Here is a 19578-nt window from a genome sequence, read left to right as displayed (position 1 = left end):
AGTGAAGACAGATCTACAGATGTTGGTTCATCAGGCTTACCTATGTATGGCCTGCGTTTTGGCTTTGAGCACTGCGTTCCTGCTGCGCTCCCAGCCCGCTTTGGCAGACACGCGCTCCTCTCACCCCGGCTCTGTGCGAGGGCGGAGCACGCAGGGAGCAGGGAAGCTGCGGGTCTGTGTCCCTAAACACGATTTCTAAGCGGTTCGCGTTTAAGTGTCACCAAGTTAAGCAGATGCAAGAAGAAAATGACCTCTCAGACTGACAGGCACAGAGCAAGGCTGCGTGTGGGGAGCTTGCACAGCACAGCCGGGCGGCTGTGGCAGAGGCAGGAGGAGCAGGGAGCCTGTGGGCAGACAGCCCTAGAGCATCAGGTAAGGGAGAAAATCCCAGGTGAGGCTGACCCAAAGGGTTAGGAGCACTGCCAGCCCCTCCCCGATATGAGGGGCTTTTAATGCCCAGGACTTTTCCACAGGCATGGTTTTCCAGGGACAAGGTTTGGAATATAAAGCCATAAATGGGGTTAGAATAGCAACTAAGAGAAAAAGTGAAGAAGCATTTACTATAATGGCAAATGAGATTATTTTTACTAAAACATTAAAGAATAACGCCAGAAGGAGCAAGGCACAACGCCTGGCCTCAGGCTCTGGTGTGCCTATGGCTGGTGGAGCAGGAGCAGCGGCGCTGAGGTGCTCTGTGAAAGCCTCCCGCGGCTGGGCTGGGCACCCCGGGGGCCGTGGCACCTCCAGCCCCGTGTTTCACTGACACCCGAGCTCATCCGGCAGCCGTGTCCCACAGAGCAGATGCTGCCCGTGGCCGTGACCGGCGTGCAGGCAAGCAGCATTCCACATGTGCTCCCGGGTCTCCCGATTGGTGTGCTCCGCCGAAGGGGCTGGTCCTTGAAGTCAGCTCCTGTGCCTGTGACAGATGATATTTTTATGCAAGAAAACAAAACCAGGATATCTGATGGACTGTGTTATCTTTACAGACAGCTTGGAGCTACAGATGCAAAGCAAGAAGTTTTATGCTTGAACTTCAAAACTGTGAGTGGAATTTAAAAGCAGTTTTAAATGCCTACTTTTTTTTAAAATTTTGTTTGTGTGTGTGTGCAACTCTGCATGAAGTATATATATCTGCATAACTTCATTATCGAGCAAGCTGTTGTGAATTCTCCTAAGATGAAATAATTATTGCTTTGGAAAACTTCATAAAGTGTTAGCTTCATTTACAGCTGGACTAATATACATGTGTACAGAGGAGAGGATATTTTTTTCAAGTGAGTGCAATTAGTCTAGTTGGAAATTACTTCAAATCATCTTTTCCACTGGAAAATCTGTTTGAGCAGGACTAGTTGTACTGAGGGAGAATCTCCTGGGAGTTATCAGCAAATGTCAGGCTGGTCTGTGTGTCTTTGTTACAGGCACATTTGATGTTTGTTTGTGTGTGGAGAGGGATTAGGTTCAAACCTGCTGTTACCATTGTGTGGCACTGCACTTGCTGGATGAAAAATCTGTTGGTACCAGGTGTTAGAAAGCTGGCCAATTAATGATGATTGCAGGAAATTAGTTTAAGAGAATATTGTCCTTTATGATGCAGATTTACAGAACTAATTCTAACAGATACATTGCACTAGCACAGAAGGATCATTTCTGTAGCTGAAACATTAATAACCTGCTCTTTCTTGCATAGGAATAATGAAGTGGATTTCTGTGGGAGAGGTCTAGGGGTTGATACCCGGACCAGGGGTCCAAACCTGAACAGGCAGTTTGCACCTCCAGGCTTGTGATATTTTCACTTCCTTATGGGAACTGTCCCTGATGGTCTAAAATGACCCCTGTCATCCTAGGGTGTTATTTTGTATATAATCTCGTGTGACAAGAGCTATATGCTACAACTTTTCTTGGCTCACTTCAATGTTGAAGCTGAGATACATGTTCTAAAATAAATAAATAAATAAGTTGTCTTAAATCCCGTCTGGATTGTTCAACAGCTCTTTCTAGCTACCCAAAACCATCCACCACCCTTCTAAATTTAACATACATTGTCCTTAGTAAGCAGGAAACTTCATGCTTCTGTTTCTTGGCAAGTGTGTTGCATCAGTTTATAAATTTATATTCTGGTGGGTCCAGGTGAAATCCAAAGGTTAAGTGAAAACTGTGGGTAACTGGCATGTTACCGCTAACTAGGTATAGGAGAAACCCCATCCCTGGTGGATCCATCACCACTCATTCTCCGTCTGGGTGCTTCCAGATCATGCAGCAACACAAACAGCATCCAGATGAGGTGTGGGCATACAAGTGCATTTCTGCTGCATTAGTCAGAGCGCATAACGTAGGATGATACCAACTTCGTACAACCAGAGGTGAGGCAATTCAGTCCACTGCCTGCTAAAAATTAAATGTCAGTATTTCTTTAACAAATGAACTGCTGGAGTAAACCTGTAACTTTTTGCTACTCTTATATCATTGGTTGCAGAGGTTTTGTTACCCCCCTGGCATCTGTAAAATCAGTTATACTGTATCATCAAGCCATGCCGAGAATTAATCTGGACTTACTGGAAATAATACAGTGATGATAAATTTCCCTTACCTTAATTCCTTTTCTCTATCTTTTATTGGTCGCTACAGCGGGGACACCCTGCGTTTACCCAGCAGAGCAAAACACAGTGTTTTTCCCAAAACTGAATTTGGAGCCATCAGATGAGTGCTCCCACAGAGAAAATCATGAAACTCAATATATTTTGGCCAGGGAGGCCTTCTTAATTGATGTGGAGGAAATCCTGAATGGAAGACCCCTGCTCATCGATGTATAATGAAATAGTGTTCTGTGTTGAACAAACAGCAGCATTTTTATTTCAATAATGTTAAAATCAATACATTTTCTTTTCACTTTCTAAAATATCAAATGAAGCTTAAAAGAAAATCTGGGCACATATACAAATGCATTTCAGCCAACTGTCCTTTAAATGCTGATAAAGTCCTTAAACTAAAGGGCCTCTATAATCCTTATAATGTAAAACATTTCCTCTTCATGTCACATAGTTTGGTTCTTCTTGTTCCCTTAATTTGGCAGTATTTTCTCTATTAGATATTGCTACCTAGATAGAATGGGCCAGACTCTCAGCTAGCAAGCATGAATAAAGAATAACTTCATTGAAGTCAATGACATGACCCTGGATTCATTCCAGTGTGACCAGAGTTGGAATGTGGTTAAATACATGCAGCTGCCATCCCTGCCAGGCTGAGCAAGGAGATAAACTAAGAGTTACTGCACTTGTGCATGTTGCTAGCAGAAGGATGGTCCTGCAAGCTCTTAGTTGTGCTTTCGCCTCCAACTTCTTCCAAAGGCAAAGATTAAACAGAGCAACCTCACTTGTATTCCACAAACTTTAGCTTTGTGTCTCCAGTATATGCAAGGTTGAAGCTAAATCCAGCTATGTGCCTTCATACCTTGTCTAACCCTTTGACATCCATCTCAAGCAAGGAAATGTATGTGTTGCTATTTATTTTCTTTCCTCCTGCTCTGAAAGATTTTAGGTTTTCCTTGATAATTTTTATGTTTGTGTTCTGTAGTGGTGAAGTCGTTTTAGGAAGCTTGGCTTCTTGCTGTGAAGGTGCTGCTCCATGTGATACTCCTGGAAGCTGCTTCCCCATTTCTGGAGAAAGTTCTTGTTTCCGTCTCTGTTGAGTGATGATAACCTCACTGTTCCCATGGCCTCCTACCCAGCAAAATAACTCCCAGGTCTTTGTCGTGGAGAGACTAATGGGATTATTTTCTATTGTAGGTGGGGCTTCCTTGTGACCGTTTTGATTTCCCTGTTCTGCATGCTAGGACAGTCCAGCGCTGCTGCACTACAGAGAGGAAAGGTTTTGTGTGGCTATCTGCAGCCTCTGTCCTATCTCCTGAAATGCATCCCAAAGGCATTAGTTGGCCTTGTTTCAAATGGGAGAGCCAGCTCTGACTGATATTGCTGGTCAGAAATATCCAGTTTATCCCTCTCTTGCTGCAGCTAAAGAACTGAATTCTGTGACATTTTTACCAATAGCAATTCATCTCAGCTGGTTGGAAATGCCACAGTTACAGAAGGATCTGAAGGGGGATGACTCTGCACAGGCTCTGGGGTGAGGCTGGTTTCCTAGTTACTCAAAAGGGCAAACAAAAACATGGTATGTTCAGATTTTAAGGAGTTCATTACAAATGCTACCTGCTGTGAGGATGTGTGTGTCCGGGAACACACACATCTCTAAACACTCAGTATCACCAAGACATAAACACACCAGTGAAGCCAACAGGGCTGTTCTTCTTTGGTGTTTCCCAGGTTCCTAGAATGAAGTGCATTAATATCTACCACTCAGTTGGGGATTAGGTGAAGCTAAGACTCAGCTGAACTGTAGCTAAAATAGTTTCTTTTGAAGTACTTTTTATCATTACATATCAGATATCTTTGTGCTATGTGGGCATGATCTCAACAACAGCACTCTATTAATCAAAAATAACTTACTGAATTGTGTCTGCATGGGCACAAGGTTTACCTTACCATATACTCATGTATGCAGCCTAATTGCAAAACTTTTATTAAAAATTTTAAAAGTTTATCAAAACTTAAAAATTTTATAAAATCTTACCTTTTCTAAGCATTTAGTATTTTGTAGCATTCTGTTGCTGATAATAGGTATGCATCACAGGCTGTTATTTTGGAACAAGTAGTTCCACTAGAAAACTAGAAAAATGTGATATTTTTATTTTTAAAATGAATATTCTGTTTCCACATGTGCATTTGTGAGATGAGGATATTTGTTTTGCAGTTAGTCAACAGGGGTTATGAAAGTGATCAAGCAGGTGAAGAGAAGCTGAGCACATACAAAAGAGTCCACAAAGTCAAGGAGGTCTGTGGACCTAAAAGATAACACTTTGGTCGCAACACTACTGATATCTCTGTTTTTTCAGGACTGAGAAGTATCACACTGTACTCTCATAAAACCTTTGCAAAGCTGGGGCCTTTGAGTCACCTGAGAGAAGCTGCCCAGAAGCAGTGTGTGAAAGGAAGGGAGTTACAGGGCAAAGGAAAGCACTGTAAAAACAGACTGGTGCTAATACAACACAAATGCTCCTTGAAGCTGAAAATGAGAAAGCACAAAAGATGTCAAGGGGAAAGATGAGGGTATGAGTAAGAGTCATGTACCTCTGAAGTTTTTTGCCCTTTGTGCTCTGTGTCTCATGCCTTAGGGTAAATGAATAATACTATGTTTTGAAGACAAATTAAGTTACTTTAATTAATGCATAACACATTGTTTTGAAGAAAAATTAAATTACCTTAATTAAATTGCTGGTTGTGGGTTCTCAGAAAAAAAATCCAACTGTATCCATATGCCAAAGGTATGGGCATCATTTGGTATCACACATGTAAGAGGAATATGCAGGGCTGGAGGGAGGTGCACCACTGAGCAACCCAGACCACAGGTTCTCTGGTTCTATCCAGAAAAATTAGAGGGATCCCAAACAGAGTTGATCCCAAAACCTTTACAGCCACAACTGGCTTTTTCAACATTTGAACCCCAAATGCTTTAGTGCCACTACATTATGTCCTGAAATTACAGCAGTGTGAGTGGCATATCTAGACATCATAAAAAACCCTACCTTTTTCAACAGTTTTCATATCATATAGAAGCAGCAACTGATGCAGTTTCTGTCTGTCCCTCTATGAATAAAGGGCTAAGAGATCTCTTTCCCTGGCATGCTATTGTAGTGACACAAATGGGTGAATTGAGTATATTTTAAACAGGGGGCATTTAAAGACTGGTTGTGAGAAAACAAGTGGGACTGACTCTAATATTTTGGAGTTTAGCCAAAGAAAAAAAGAAAATAATTTTGGATATTGTCTGTTATTGTCTCAAGCTGAAACTTTAAAAATTCCAATCTGTATCTTTATACCCTGTTGTATATCTTTGCACTTTTATATCCTTACACTTCATGTCTTCATACCTGTCTTTATTAATCTGCAGGATTTAGGCCCACCTAATTATAATTCTTGGAAAAAAATGTGGATTTATCTGTTGTGCAAGGTAGGATTGTAGCCTTGATGTAAGCCAAGAAAATGTGCCTCAAAAGAAAATCCAGGCAACTGAAATGGAAAATAATTGAAGGCAACATAAACATTCATGATTTTTAAACACCTTCTAAAGTTTTTATGGGTGGCTGGAGCAGAGTCTAGTTTTGGGCTGAGCAGCGCTACAAATCCTCTAAACCTAATGGGAACAGAAATAACATGATTAAGGTGCCCTGAAACATTCTGTAAACTCTTCTGAGAACTCCCTCGTGTAATTTCTGTCTTTGAAATGTTCCGCGCCAAAGCACAGCAACAGCACCTGCAGGCAGCTCAGGCTGGGGAGGAAAGATAAGGATGCTCTGCCCCTTGCTGAATCAAGAGAGCAGTATCAGGAGGGAGGACTGTGACTGTATTTGTTGGAATTTGGTAGGGGTTAGGATTTAAAACATTGCAAAACTCCATGAGAGCTGTGATGCCAATATAGGATTGGGATATCAGTATCAGCATAGTCTGACATGCCTAAACACAAGGATCATTGTCGAGGATGCCTGTGCTGTTGCTATTTCATAATTTTAATTGCAATAATACCTAGAGGTGAAGCTGTGCCATGCCAGCTGCATGCAGTGCATGACAGCACACCTACACGGTGTGTCTGCACTCCACTTCTGCTCCACTTACAAAAAAATACCTGCGACCTAGAGTTTGAGGTGATTTAAGCAACCCTGCCTGGCTGCAGGGCAGAGGTAGGGTATAAAACCCCACCCACTCTTCATGCTAAATCTGAGGCCTGTCTTGAATGCCTCATTTTCCAAAGGCCTTTCCACTATTTTCATGGAGAGAAGAGAAGATTCGCTGTCTCTGTTGGGTTCTACTTGCTCTCTCTGTGTGGGCATGAATCCCTGCAGGCTAGGGAGCGACAGTACCATGTCGTGCCAGGTCCACAGCCAGGGCCCTCACCCCCAAGAGCATCTCACAGGCTGCAGAAGGCACGGCTGCATCTCCTGCCCACAATACCCCTGATCTCAGTGAGAGCGATCCCAGGTGATGCTCCAGCACTCATTCATGGAATCATAGAATTAACAGAAAAGTTTGGAAAAGGTCTCTAAGGTCATTGAGTCCAGCCATTAACCCAGCAATATCAAACCCAGCACTAACCCATGTCCCTAAGTGCCTCACCTAAATGTGGAGACATGTGAAGGAAAAAGAAGGGGGAACCTTCTTGGAGCAGTTTTTCAAGCGTGGTGGAAGAGCGCTGTGTTGTCTCTCTGGCAACATTGCACACACTCCATCACCCCTCCAAGGAATTCAGGCATTAAACTTCAACACCTTAAATTATGCTGCTAAGGTCAGGAGCTACGATGCCTCAGGTGGGTATCCAAGCCAGCCATGCTAAAGCTCACAGAGAATTTCCAAGCAAGTAAGTAAAAATAACATTTCTCCTCATGTTTTTGGCTCTTGCTATCTCCACTCCAACATGGATTAAGGAAACATACAGATAGCAGCAGCAGCAGATGCCAAAGAGAAGGATGTTTTATATTGATAATTGCATGCACAGCTCACTTGTACTCAGGGGCAGTGATTTCAGTGGCTGCTCAGTACTGAAACAGAGAGGAGCATTCCTCTTGCAGGTCCTCAGTACAGTTTTCTGCAGCACTGAGGTTGGCAGCTTGTCAGTGATAGATCTACTCTTCATTGCTGCTCTTCACTGCTGTATGAACACCTTGGGATGTATGCACTCTCCCTTTTTTACATTTTGAAGATGACTGCCATTTACCTTTTCCTCAAAACTTAAATTGCCAAATGCTTCTGAGAAACATCTTAATGGAACTGAGATGCTGCTCCATACCCTTTGCAAGTGTAAATTAACTAATCTTGCAGAAGTAATTGACAGAAAAGTAATTTCCCTTTGTCATGACAAAAAGTATTGCAGTATGAGAGTAATGACTATAATTTAAGCAGCTATGAATTGTGCATTAGAGAGCTCTAGAACTGAATATTCCTCACAATGAAATTTAAATTGCATTTCTTCTGCATCTAGCTGTTTATAAATAACACTGCAGTTACAGCCACAAAATTCATTTTGTCACCAATTTCTTATTGCCACTGACAATAGAAATAAAAGATCTAGCTAGCTGATGGCCACTGCAATAAATGGAGGTTAGAATACCCTTTATTAGACTCAGATTTCACTAGAAATGGAAACAAAACCCTAGATACAAGCACAGCATGAAGTGAAATTGCCTTGAAAATTTAAGCAAATATTTAGCAGCTAGCATATCTTTCCATAGCTGGTAATTAAAAAAAAAAAAAAAAAAAAAAAACCAAAAAAAAAAAAAAAAACACATGTCTCCTTGAACTCTGTAATTTAAATTGGGATTTTGATACAAATTTCTGGCTTGGACCTAATTCTCAGTTTGACTGGCAACCATATTTAGATGCAGAAGAATATGTAGTTTAATATGCAGTGTAGTAGTCTCCAAAACCTGTTGGATCCTTCACACACAAGTACTTGAACAAGTCTGCAGCAAACTCTACAACTTTCAGTGATTTATAACACACCCTGTGCTTGCATCCATGGTGCAACAACCCCCTCTGACCCTGCGTGCTGCTGGCATCCTGTATTTACAGTTGGCTTGTGAGACTGTTCTTCCTGTGAATAATGGATGGATGAAGAGAGTCCTGCTTGTGGTTTTGATATTTTTGCAACTCATCAGCATGATAGAGCCCACCAGCAATCCTCTTTGGTCCTAGAAGGTCTTCCTAGAGGGTTGGAACTCAGATCCAGCACCTTTATTTCACATTGTGTGGACATGAAATCTGTGAGGACATTTCTCAGCAACATCCGAGCAGATTAAGCTGCCCACGCTGCTGTAGTCACTGTCAGGTCCTTGCTGCATTTTATAGGTGAGCAGCAGCTGTCCTTTGCCCCAGGGATGGTGATGCTGGAGCCACAGGTGAAACAGGCAGCCACATTTGCATTGGGAGTCTACTGCTCTCCAGTGCTCTTCCTCCAGCCCAGGTGCCACACACATGTGCCCAGAAACTCTCTGCTTCTCGGAAATGCTTTTTCTGAGAAATGCAGCATTACCCAAATGGTAGGAGAAGAGTGCAACAGCATCTTCTTTTTGTAAATATTTAAAATATCTTCTGTTGTTCTACGCTTGAGCCATTGCCCTCTCATTTCTTACAGTTTTTACAACAGCAATGACACCTCAAGAGAGGATTTCAAAAAGGAAAAAGGAGTGTGTTGAGGCAGGGCATGGGGTTAGTAAAGCCTGCACAGGAGGTGACACTAAGAAGTACAAAGTGAAGCAGACATGGGCAGTGCTGTATGATGTGGGTTGGCTCAGCTAAATGGAAATGAGTATCCATTACATTTTTACAAACCAGGCAAAAATAATCAGATGTAGAGATAAACTAGCTTGAGTGTGAGTATAAGCTCCGCCGTATGCTCTTCTGTGATAATGGGATAAGTTACAGATGTAAAGAATGGGGTTTTTTTGCAGCCTCTGAATTAGCTGGTGTAGCTGAGTATGCAAGATTTTAAAACATACCCTGGTTTTCTAGTGGCCCTCACAGAGACCAAGAATCTAAAAGATCAATGAAAAAAAAAAAAAAAAGGCTGAAATAGCAACAAAGAAGCAAATTAATAATTTTGTGCATGAGGGACTCTCCTGTGGTTTTTTTGCAAGCATCCCTGTTTTCCGCTCCTCTGACCCTTTCTTACCACTTTGTAACTTTACAGAGGTACAGATATCACAACTGGCTAATGCCTGAGAAGAAGCAAATAAGCATCCCTGTGCTGCCAAAAAGCATAAGAACATGAGTAATGGAAAAACTAGTTTTATGTGACAACTGGTGAGGATTTACCTTGAAAAAAGGAATACTCAATCTGAAAACTTACACCTTGAAATTGGTTGTAATTGAAAGCCAGTAGTAGAGCAAATTGGAAACCTTTTAAATAGTGGCTAAAATATTTTTTTTTAACTGAGACCTGAGTATTAGCTTCAGTATGAGAATAAATATTTTGAGTCAAGTATTTTTTGATAGAAATCTATAATTACCTTTGCAATATTGCTGGTATCCATCTGCTTAGCAAAGACTCTGACTTTATTAGCTATTTAATCATCTGAAATACTCTATTACCAAATGCTCAGGGAGAACAATGTCTCTGTCAGATTCTGCAGCTGTTGGGTTGTGTGTTTAATAACCTGTTATATTTCACACCCTGTAGAAATTGGTCACTGAAACGTCTCTTCTTTTAACCAATCCCCAGGTTAAAGATATGGTCTAACTAAATCTTTTTTGAAGCTAGCTTCACAGAATTTCTCACCTAAATTTAGATTGCCTCAAATTCTCTGTCAGCAATCTGTGTTCCTCAAAAATGTTTGAAAAGTTGTTATTTTAAGCTCATGTCCTTGTGTGTGTGACAGCTGAGGGGGACTCTGCCCCAACCACAGCAGGAGCAGGGATGAGGAACTCCTCTTGCTGTGCTTCCAGAGCTGCAGCACCCACCCATGATCTGGCCAGTGATCCTATCTGATGATAAACCTCCAAACTGCCAAGAAAATTATGGAAACAAGGCCACACCTGCCAGTGAGGATGCAGCCCTGGTGTAAGTGGGAGTGATTAACTCCTAATCCCTCTCCTCCTTTTTCCACGAGGCTGTCTGCTGGAGGCAGCCTCAAGAAATCTTTCTGTGACCTGGGGAAATATTATTCTCTGTGCTCTGTCCACCTCCATGTCTTTTCTCCAAGAGACACTATGGGGCAGAATGACTATGGGAAAGTCTCCAGAAATTTTTCAGGGCTTAGACAGCATGCAAAAATGTTAGCAACCATGTACCTGGTTCTCCTGGTAGAGCTGCACCTGCTAGTAAATCCCACACCTTTTCTGCACACGAGGTGTCTGCGGCCAAGTTAGTTAAGGAAGCCAGCCTTTGTTAGCTCATCCAACAGCTCCAGGGCTGTCACTGTCAACAACCTGTAAAGCCAAGGTAGCCAAGGAAAGCCCTCTAGGGAGCCCAAGCCTTGTAGGCCATTGCAGTAAAGAAAGAGAAACACTGGGATCCAGAACAGGGAGGGCAACTCGTGCTAGTCTTCATTTTACATCAATTTACACAGCTGAGAAATGAAATTACCTAGTATCTAGTGTGTTCCTCTGCCACTGACATTCCCTCCTTTGCACTCCTTTGCCATGAGTTCAGTCTGTATCATCTCCCCCACACCGTATCATCTCCCGCCACTGCTGATCCCAGATGAAGCTAGCTGAAAGGCACACAGCACAAGGGAAACAGACTGCAAACCAAGACTGCTTAGTGGGTTTCTCAAGCTTTAGGACTCCAGGGACAAGAGACTTGGCTTACAGTTGGTCATTGAAGGTTCTGCAGCTGCCTGGAGGTGGGAAAACAAAACAGTGTCATTATTTTTTACTTTGTTAATGAGACATCAGGGTGGGTCTCTACAGCTGGAAAGACAAAGGGCAAATGGAAGTCAGGGCTATTACACAGATTCAGCAGATGTCTCCTAGCCTTCCTGGAGATGATGGTAATGAGAGCAAATAGTTCCTAGCCCTGCCCATAGTGAAGGCTTTCTATGGTAGGAGGACTGCGCAGTACAGTGACTGAACAGACAGGCAGATGGCTTCACAGCCCCACTTTACTCCAAACTCACTTGAAGGCTGGGGAGATGACAACAACAGAAAAAAAAACCCCACAACAGGTAGAAGTAGAAATAAAAAGTAGAAAGAAGAAAGAGGAACAAAAGTGCACATTCACTTAACTGCAGTCAGATGAGCATGAGTTGCAGTACAGAAGTACCTACAGAAGTAGGTTTCAAGGAGAGATTTTGAAGATGTTATTTTGAAGACTGTTACTATGTTAGCTATGTTAAAAGTTAAAATTTAACTATATTTAAATATTTTAACTATAATAAAAGCTTTGTTTAAAGTCTACTGTATTAACTTTAAATATGATGGAAAGAAAAGCAAGAGAGGCAGGTGTTAGTCTGGAAGTTGAATCTGCTGCTGTAAACTGGGAAAAGTGAGGAATAGTCGGTCTCATAGTTGTAAGTTTTGATAGAAAAGATGAGCTCAGAGCAGGGAGGACCACAAGTTTGTGTCCATGAAGAAGATAAGAGAGGATGGCAATTTGATCTCCTGAAACCAGTATGCAAAGAGCTGTGTTTTGTATGGATTTAAATCAGGTGGCTCAGAGGGTGCCTGAATATTAGAATTAGGATGGAGTGCTGACCTAACATTACCAGGATCTGACCTTCATAGACCAAGATAAAAGCATTGGCAGCCTAGAGGGAGCATCCTTGTGGTGGTGCTTCATGGGCTGTTGCACTGTCACAGCAGTAAAATGAAGGACAAGAATGTTGAAGCAATGTTTTAGTGGCACTGCATCTAATGCTAAGCATTCCAGTAGCCCATTTACATCATACTGAAGAGCAGTCCAAATTATTGTCATTACTTTTTTTTAGGAAGACTGATGTGCTTTTTGCCTTCAGGTAGTGTCCAGCTTTCCCAAGTCTGGTTTCTGTACATTCTCAAAGCTTCTGCTTTCTGTCTGGACTTAAAATTTCTTGAACACTTTTTTCTCCTTTTCTTCCTCTGGATCATTTTTTGTGCTGGTCTCTCTCAGTGCCTAATGCACATGTGTTCAAACTGACTATGGCATATTCTCTGAATTCAAAGTCTTCTTTAAAGCACTTTACTTCTGGGTAGCTCTCTAGGGAAAACTGCCTCGTGCTGTTGTCTGTTTCATTTATCCCAAAACATATCCTTGCTCAGGTTCAAGCACATCTGTTTCACATCTCTTTATTTGATGTCACTTCTCAGCCCTTCCTGCTTTTCTCCTTCCTGCTTCATTGTTTTAATTCTCTGTGTTCATCTGATTTACTGTGTCATCTGTGCCAAAGCTATTTGGCCCAATTCTTATTCTAACTATGACAATTTACTCCCCAAAGATGCAGTGAGAGCAGTTATTCTGGTGTTGCCAATACACCAGGACCTGAATCTGGGATTGATTTCTTTCTTGCAATAGCATGCGTGATTTTGGCAATACCATTGAATAATGAGCCTGCTTTCATTTAGAGTGCTCAATACCAAATGTAAAATTTAACAATGATGAATACTGAAAGAAAAAAAATCCATTGTATTGTAATTATCTGTCTACAGACTATGTCATCTGGCAAACAGGAGTCACTAGAGAAGCTCCTTACAATGCAGTCGTAACTGGGAACAAGATGGCTTTTTCCTGGTTGTGTAAGCCATTAAACCAATGTGACAGACAGCATAGCCTTCAGCAGCCTACAGCAGGGAAGGCTTTAAAGACTACATTTATTTCAAAACACTTAAAAATATTTTGAAAGTTCTAATTTCAGGAATAAGGAGGAAGACTGGGAATTGTTGCCTGGAAGCTGTGAAGCTACAGGAAGGAATAGCATAAATCCTTCAGTTCATCAAGGACAAAATATTTTTCCATAAATACAGTTTGACTCTCCCCTCATACTTCTTTTTCACCTGTCATTCAGCTCACCGAAGCTACATTTTCTCCAAGCATCACACTTCGGCTGAAAAGACAGCATGGCTTCTTGCCAGATAAAATGGTTTAAAGATATTTCTATGCTTGTTTGATTTGCTTTGAATGGACAGAACTGCTGAGTTTTTCACCATCAGCTCCTCACATTCCTGCAGCAAATCTTTCCTGTTACGCTCTGGGTCTCCCAGACTCCTTGCCTCTACAGGTTAGGGGACACTGAAAAAATGTGTAACGCTAGAGTGTGATGACAGCTTTTGCAAAGCATGTTGTTGACTTGTACAGATTCAAGCAATGGATGGGGTCTGTCAGGGAATTTAGCCATGCACCCAGAGGCTGCCTGGGAATGACAGCTGGGGAAGCAGTTCCCCGGCCAAGGATCCTTGTGGATGTCTGAGCTAACTCACAGGTGTGAGGGAGACTCTCCAAAACTGCCAAAATCCCCTGCATGAGATACCCACACAGCTTTTCTCCATAAGACAGCAGGGAAAAAGAGGGGAGACACAAGTGTCTGTAGGCATCAGTAAAAGGACAAAGAAATGGTTTTGCTGAAGCCTGATTGCCAGCTTTGTGCCCTCAGTGAATAGGAAGCACCCGCTGCCTGTGTGTGCACGTTTTTGTGCAGCTGCACCTTGGAGACTGCCTGTGATGTGTGGCTCCATCCTTTTCCCAGCCACACCGCTGTCAGGAGGTGACATCAATAAAAGAAATCAGCTGTGAACTGACACGGATATAACACTGACACATGTTAGAAATATTTCAAAGCCATTCAGCATCTCCTCTTTTCTGTGAGGATTCACTTCTTCTGTCCCTTCATGGTCTCCCTGACCTTGTCACATGTCTGTTAGCTACTGACACTTCATCCCTGAGTTATGATGGGAGTTATGAATTTGTGCAGTCCTGTTTTATGATGATGATTTATCATTTGTATTACAGTCATGACTAGAGGCCTCAAGCAAGATCATGGTCTCACAGTGCAAGTCACTGTATAAACATGTATTAGGAGACAGTCCTGCTCTGAAAAGATCACAAACAAAAGGTGGGAGGATGAACAGAAACACGGAGATGTGAAATGCAATACCCGCTGTAACCTGAGGACAAGCAGCAGGGCAGGGAGCAGCAGCATTCCTGTCCCCTGGCTCCTCCCTTCCCATGTCCACACCAGGCTCTGCTATCTGCTACTCCTCCTCATGTCCTCCTCTCCAGGGGCTGGCACGTTGCTGCCTTGCCACATCTCTGCCCAGGAGACACATCTCTCTCACCCCAGTGGGTGCTGCAGCTGCATTGCTCCCATGCAGCTGCTCCATCACTGCTGCTGCTGCAGCACTTCCAAAATCATTAAACTTCCATTATTTCCACAGAATCATAGAATTAAGGTTGGAAAGGATCTCGAAGATCATCAGGTCCAACTGTTAATCCAGCACCACTGTGTTCACCACTAAACCGCATCCCCAGGTGCCACATCCACACTTTTTGGAGCCTTGCAGAGATGGTGATTCCACCACTTCCCTGAGCACCCTGTTCCAGCGCTTGACCATCCTGTCAGTGAAGATTTTTTCCCTCATATCCAATCTAAATCTCCCCTGGTGCAACTTGAGGTCATTTCCTCACATCCTGTCACTTGTTACCCTGCGAGCAGAGAGTGTTTTTTCACCACTGAGCTGATAGTTGTTGCTACCAGCAGAGTTGTTGGTTATCACCTCCAGAGTGATACCAGATGGCTTCATTTCTCTCCAGAGCAAAACAAACAGGTAGCTTAAAATGATTGTAATCTTATACGCATAGATCTAAGATAACTTTGGTACAAGGCTGACAGTGTACTAAAAAGCACAGAGCCATACTGTGGGACAGCTGCATTCTATCTCCACTTATGAGGCTTAGATCTCACTTTTGGCTCTACCCAAACACTGCCCTTGCTTTGCCTCTGCAGTACTTAGGGGATAATTGGAGGGTAACATTTTTCCTCCTTTTGTAATTGTTATTGCACTTGGCATTATGACCAGAGCTGTTCTCTACATATAAAAATGCAGCTCACAGAGCTTAACCTCAAAGATGGGTGTGTGGACTAGCATCAGCCCTGGGTTTATATGAATAATACATTGAACAATGCTTTGAAAATGTTGTAGACCTAACACTCCTGTAAGTGCAAAACTATACAGAGAAGAAAAACGAGATGTAGACTTGGTCTGAAGATTTTCAAAGAGGAAAAAGCGAGAGGGTGCTTACAAAAACTTGGTTATGCCCTTTAGGAAAACAAGGAAATAAAAACACTGAGAGCTGTTCTACTGTGCACTGCTCATAGGAGCACCAGTGCAGCAGTCAAGAGTCCACAGACACACTGAGATGGCATTAGTGTGACAAGTGGGTAGCAAATTGAAGGGTTCTAGTGGGCTTACAGTGAGGGCTTACAGGAGACCAATGCTGGCTAGACTCCAAAGCCTGCTAGAAATAGCAGAAGATGCTGCTCCCAAAGAGCCTGGAAAGTGTGGCTTGCATCTAAGGGCAATGGAAACATTATCGCACCAGCAAGGCCACTGCCAAAGTTACGTGGAGGGCAACCTGTCCTTCACTGAGCTTCTGTAATGAGGAGCTCGACGGAGAATGGCACAACTTGCAGCTCCAGGCAGTTAGTCTGTCTTGCAACGTCTGAGCCAATTTTTGGAGCTTTCATGACAGGAAGTGCTCACTCCATCCAATATATCCTCCATCCACTTAATAATAACCCTGCAACTGTGGCAGGTGGCACCAGGCAGACATTTTCTACCTACTCAATTAATCTTCAGTGCAGCTCGAGCTCACAGGAAAGACCTGCACCACAAATACACCAAAGAGTGTTTGCAAGACATAGGAATTCCTCTTTTCCTCTCAGAACCAGGGAGGGTCCAGCCTTCCTAGCCCCCCTGCATCTTTCCCAGGTGTGCTCCATAATTTGCTCTGTGTGTCTAATTCCTTTCTTCATAACACAATGGAGCCTATGTTGATTATACCTGCATGATATAGTCACCATATAATGCCTCAAGGAGTTGAAACTTCCCACACAAATATGATTATAAGGAGATTTTTTACCACTTAAATATTTTGCATGGATGCAAATAATGTCACAGTAAAAAATCTATGATCTCATCCCTAGTGGGACCTTTGCTGCTGTTTAATTCATCCCCATTCTTTTTTTTCTTTTTCCTTTTTTTTCTCTTTCTTTTTAATTTAATTTTTGTAATTTTTATTCCTCCTATAAAATAGACACAGAAGTGGTGCTGGCCTTCCTCACAGTCAGTCCAACCATCGTCCTGTGCATAAGCGCAGATGTCACATGTGTCACGTGCTGCTCTATGCACTGACCAAGAAGCTGCCCCAGCCCAAAATGAATCATCAAACAAATGCACTTTAACCAGACAGCCGTTTTTATGCCTTGTCTGTGGGAGACAGCTATTGACACTCCAGCAGTTCAGGCTGGTTTTCCTTTCCCTTTGTTGTCAGAGATATGAGGCTGATCTAAGGTTCTTTAAGGGTGAGAAGCAGAGCAAGTAGGACAATTTTATGGCACCAGGCTTTGCTACGTCCACTTCTCAGTGACAAAATCTGTTTCTGATATGGCATGGGGTCTGTAAAGCAGTTTGTCATCATGTTCCTTCAGGAAATGTGGTGGAGCTGAGCTGCCAGTGGGGCTCCCCTTCAGTGTCTGAAGCTTAGACACCCAGTCTGCCAAGAGAACTCCCTCCTGAAAATGCATGGTAAATACACCAGCAGCATGAAGAGGTTTGGGGGTCAAATCAGCGTAACTTATTTTTGTGGAGACACACCCCATAAAAAGCCTGGTAGCTGCACTTCTCATAGGTATATTTACTAAACAACCTCAGGCTACAGCATCAGCCAGCAGTGCCTTGCAGGCTGGATCACAGCTGACTCACCGACTGCAGTGGCACTGCAGGAATAAACATTATACCTGTGAGGTGGAGATGTGTTATTAAAGCCATAAAGATAACAACATTGCTCCTAAGTGGAGAAATTTAGTTCAGTGTATATTACTGTTAAATGACCAAATTACAGTTGTAACAATATGGGGATGTAAATGTAATTGTGTATAGCATCATGTAATCATTAAAATCCATATAAATTTTGCTCACTCAAATTAAACACAAGCAACTACTGCTTGACACCTGAAGCAGTAGCATAATATTCATGCCATATGGCTGGCATTTTCTGTTTCTTATATGTCACTCTTCATTCTTGTCAGCTGCTCACGCGAACTTGCCAGATAATATCTACACCATAGCCAAAAACGTCTAACAGCTGGTGTAGTACTGGTTAAACACTCTGTAATGTTTCAAACTTTAGTGCTCCCATCTATGCACTAGAGAGCTGGTTCTTGGAGCAGATGTTTGAGCTTTGTTTTTAAATTAACTTCAGTCTGCTTTTGTGTCAGTGGTGTGTTTTTATGCTCCATCATGCTGCCGCCTTCTGTGAGATGAATGAGCTCAGCAGCATCCAACCTTAAAATACATAAACTGTCATGATAAAATCTGTGTTAAAAATGCAGCTCAGTCCACCTATTAGCCAAGTTGGTGATGTCTTACATTTCCCTCTGTCCATGTGATCCTCCTTGCAGCACAGAGATGTGCATCTGCTCCATGCCTAGATGTCGCTGGCTGCTGGAGCCCTTCTCTGATTCAGAAATCGGCGCAGAGGGTCCCAGTGCCCAAATGAGACTCTCGAGGGATCCAAATCACAACGTGGGCTTAAGGCTCCAGCACTGCATGGGCATGGTTTAGGGCTATGCCTGCCCCAGCTGGGGATTGGGCAGCAGGGTCTGTACTGGCACCCAGGCTTGCACCTGAAGTGGTCCCTAACCCCTACCTCAGCTTATAGGATTTGAGGCTACTATTGGATGACTGAGAACAGGTGACACATTTTTGCCCCTGTAAATACCCTTTAAAACAGTCCTAATGATGAAATCAGGAATTCTCTAATGTCTTCTGCATGGAAATCAGTGTGAAATCTGCTCATGCTGAAATCCATGTAGCTGGATGATTTACTTATTAAGATTTATGATGAGCCAGGCACATGAATGCCATTGAATTAAACAAACATCCAATTTCATAACCAATCTGATTTTATGGATAGCACATGCAGTTCCCTTGGGGCTGTGAGCTTAAAAGTCTGATTTACCACTTCAGAAAAAAGGACTCCTCATTTTTTTGCTTTGCTCTTCTTTTCCTGGAGACAAAGAGTTATCTCACCTTTTGCTCCAGGTTCTCTTCCAATTGAAGACACTTCCCAGTTAAAACACTGGGTTGAATTTTGAGGCCCTGTGGTAGACAGCATTTACTGAGAAGGTTATAGGACATCTGTAAGTGCCCAGATAGCTTTGTAAGGACAAAAATGGGGAAAGAAGAGTGCTGGAGAGAGGTGACCTCTGCCCCACCAGAACTGCACAGTTTTATCCTGCTAGGCTGCTTTACCTCATGTAGACAATGACTTAATGCATGTTTTTTTTACATGGAGGCATTTTAATTTGGGTTACCTTTTGGCACAGACAGTTCTTTCTGAGCCATGACTCCCCTGTTCTCGCTGCCATACAGGCACACAACAAAAAAGTGACAGCTGAGTGAATAAGCTTCCCATCTAATATGAGGCAAGAAACAGAGGAATGGACAGGCAGAGCGTGTGGGTAAATATATAAGTTCATGCTATAGGCAGTGGTCTTAGCATGCCATCACCAGCATCAGGCTACACACTCATTTTTACTATGTGGGATGCATAAACACTGGATATTCAGGCTGTGGCTCATGCCTCTCAATTTCCTCTTCCTGCACATGCAGACCTGCTCAGATGGAAGAAGGGCTGGCAGAAGAGTTGTGGACTTCATATGTCAAGAAGTAGGTTTGCATAATTTTTATTCTTTGCAGATATTTCCACCGCTATAATGTATCCCTGGAAATTATCCATCTTGGATAATGGATGGAATCAGATTAGAAACAAGACAAGATTAAATTA

The 19578-nt window shown here is 42.6% G+C and overlaps 1 protein-coding gene across 2 annotated transcripts in view; it reads left to right on the top strand.

Annotated features, from left to right (window-relative positions):
• Positions 1–927: 927 nt before the first annotated feature.
• Positions 928–19578, top strand: part of STARD13 (StAR related lipid transfer domain containing 13) — a 289969-nt gene continuing 271318 nt past the window's right edge. For both annotated transcript variants that reach the window (XM_082278693.1, XM_082278692.1), the window contains exon 1: positions 928–1041. The gene's annotated coding sequence lies outside the window, so the exon portion shown is untranslated. The remainder of the gene's footprint in view (positions 1042–19578) is intronic.

This window comes from Coloeus monedula, assembly GCF_965178545.1.
Source record: "Coloeus monedula genome assembly, chromosome: 3".
In the NCBI taxonomy this organism is placed as follows: Eukaryota; Metazoa; Chordata; class Aves; order Passeriformes; family Corvidae; genus Coloeus; species Coloeus monedula.
This window is presented reverse-complemented; position numbering and strand designations above follow the sequence as displayed.